This window comes from Oncorhynchus nerka, linkage group LG20 (genome assembly GCF_034236695.1).
Source record: "Oncorhynchus nerka isolate Pitt River linkage group LG20, Oner_Uvic_2.0, whole genome shotgun sequence".
Lineage (NCBI taxonomy): Eukaryota > Metazoa > Chordata > Actinopteri > Salmoniformes > Salmonidae > Oncorhynchus > Oncorhynchus nerka.
Window position 1 is genome coordinate 97,952,940 of NC_088415.1, and position 3,063 is coordinate 97,956,002.

The 3,063-nt window shown below is 40.4% G+C and overlaps 1 non-coding gene across 1 annotated transcript; it reads left to right on the forward strand.

The window, feature by feature from the left end:
* Positions 1 to 1,118: 1,118 nt before the first annotated feature.
* Positions 1,119 to 1,200, forward strand: trnas-aga (transfer RNA serine (anticodon AGA)). Its single transcript has one exon. It is a non-coding gene; the product is annotated as a tRNA-Ser (tRNA).
* The last annotated feature ends 1,863 nt before the right edge of the window (positions 1,201 to 3,063 follow it).

A 3,063-nucleotide genomic window follows, 5' to 3' on the forward strand; every position in this document is an offset into this window, starting at 1 on the left:
GCGTTGTTGATTCAGGGGCTAGCTGGCTAGCTAGCTAGCAGTGTTGATTACGTTACGTTGCTAAAAGAACGACAATAGCTGGCTAGGTAACCTAGAAAATCGCTCTAGACTACACAATTATCTACACAATTATCTTTGATACAGAGACGGATATGTAGCTAGCTATGTAGACGGTGGGCGTTAGCTAGCTGGCTAGCTGCTGGGCAGATACGTTAGGACGACGAAATACGATAATTACGCAATTATCTTTGATACAAAGACGGCTATGTAGCTAGCTAAGAAGAAATTGCTAAGATTAGACAAATCAAACCGTTGTACTATAATGAAATGTAATGAAATGTAATGAAAAGTTATACTACCTGCAGACCGAAGTGCAGACCGAAGTGCGGATGCGACCATTAAGCCATTTGTTAAGATTTCCCCCATGTGGACCTGTTGTCACTCTTACCCTGATGATTGCTGATATTTCCATACACTTTTTCGGTCTTATCTGAGGAATTTTATCATTTACATCAGAATGGCCATATTCTGAGGCCAGTTTAGCGTTCATTCAATGACGATTTACTACTCTTTTCCATTGAAGGCCATATTGAGGTTAAATCAATGACTGGAGTTTTCATTGATAAAAACAAATTACTATTGAAAGTGCAAGTCGGTATCGTGCATAAATTTACTGGTCTCTGTGGTGATTTTAGAAGGCTGTGCCTATTTCTACTTTTACCCCATACTCTTTAACCCGATACCCAGGTAATGTGCTGTAGTCATGATGGCCGAGCGGTCTAAGGCGCTGCGTTCAGGTCGCAGTCTCCCATGGCGGCGTGGGTTCAAATCTCATTTCTGACAGTTGTTTAGTGCCTCTCAGGAGTCATGCTGCTTAGCAGTAATAATAAGATGATGAAAAAACAATTTATAATAAACACTCTCAAATGCAAACCTTCTGGAGCTGAGCAAAGATCAAGGAAAATAAGAAAAAGCTGTACTTAATAACAAATGAATGAGGGGAACATTTCATTTTATTGCATTATAATGAGTTAATGAGTTACTGCATTGTCTTTCAGTTGTAAAATTATCACTTTCTGTAGGCTATGCCTGGTGGCCCATTCACTGCTGACAAGCCTGTTGTCGTGGCCGAGTGGTTAAGGCGATGGACTAGAAATCCATTAGGATCTTCCTGCGCAGGTTCGAATCCTGCCGACAACGAAATTGAATTTTCTTGACCCCTCCGGAGGTTGAAGTTTAGTTGTGTTTCTTATACCAATCATATCCTCTCAGATCTCCACAAGTACATAGGGATTAGTTGTCCATTTGGGATAGGATCCCACCTCACACCTTTACACACCTGGTTATCCATCCTTATAGCTCTATAGGCCACAGTAGCATAGGTTACAGGTTTGTAGTCAAGCCACAGATTTCAGGTGAGATCCCATGATACACCCAACAATACGACAACACGATTCTCATGAATATCCATTCTGCCATTTGCTAAGATTTCCCCCATTTTGACATGTGGAAACCTGTTGTCACTCTTACCCTGACGGATAGCTCCAGACACTTTTTTTGGTCCTATCTGAGGCATTTTTAAATTCATGTCAAAATGGCCATATTCTGAAGACACTCTTAAAGTCTGCGGGGTAATCGAACTGGCCACATCTAAAGTCATTGGTGAGAAACCTTGTTAAACCCTAAAAATAAATAATAACACGATTGCGTTGAAAATACCCATTAAGCCATTTGTTAAGATTTCCCCCATGTGGACCTGTTGTCACTCTTACCCTGATGATTGCTGATATTTCCATACACTTTTTCGGTCTTATCTGAGGAATTTTATCATTTACATCAGAATGGCCATATTCTGAGGCCAGTTTAGCGTTCATTCAATGACGATTTACTACTCTTTTCCATTGAAGGCCATATTGAGGTTAAATCAATGACTGGAGTTTTTCATTGATAAAAACAAATTACTATTGAAAGTGCAAGTCGGTATTGTTGATAAAAGGATATTAGAAGGGTGAGCCGGTTAAGGATCGATTCAGACCAGGTGTTAAAATTGTACGACAAGCGACAGTTTATTTCAGAGGGAGAATATCTGGTACACGTAAATACGGCTCTTCCGTTAGTTCGTGTTGGAACAGCAGGCAGAGAGAGAGCAAACAGTCAGCACAGCCCTTATATACGTCACAGAAAGTAGGTTGACCCTAGGAAGATCGGATCTCCCGGATTGGTTCAGCTGGTTGTAGTCTGTAGTCTTCCGCCATTGGCTCAGTTGTCTGTCCGTCACTCTAGAATCCCCGTCACACAATGTTCAGCTAAAGGGGAATCTGGTGTGTGTGCGAGAGTTATCCTGTAGGGGGCCCCACATCCTTTACTGTGAGTATATGTTGCTATGTGTTGTCTCAGTTATAACAATGCAATAGCAGTATGCTGGTCACTTACATAAGAAATAGCACTTCCTAACAAATCCCTCTCTTCACGTCTCCTCAGAGACGTGACACCACCTAACTAGATCCAGACACAACACAAAAAAACAAAAACAAACAAAAACTTCTCCCTAAGGGACTATGAAATAAGGCACGGTACTAAACAGAAATAGATATATATGTATTCCCATCATGTTCTCCATTCAATCCCACTATGTACTAAGTTGGCTTACAACCTCATTTAACAGAGCGGAGAACAGCTCAAAATAAAAGTAAAAATTATTGTCCACATTAGCCAGCTTTTCCAGCAGGAAAAGTTTCTGATACCCTCTCTTCACATCTCCTAAGAGATGTGATATAGTCCAGATACATTACTCAAAGCAAAAACGAAGACATAATCCAAAAAGGAAAATATCCTAAACTAGGTATGTCTATCCGGAAATGGCCCACAAAGAAAATAATTTCCCCCTCTTCCCATCCCAGATGGGACACGACATACAATGGAGAAGCTTAATCAATAAAAGCAACTGGATCCCCCTTTTACTCCTGCTAGGGTGTCACTCAATTATCCTTTATTTCAGCAGTCATAGCATTTCATGAAAATAATAAAAAGTTTATTACTAATAACAAGTTATATATGCCTTTG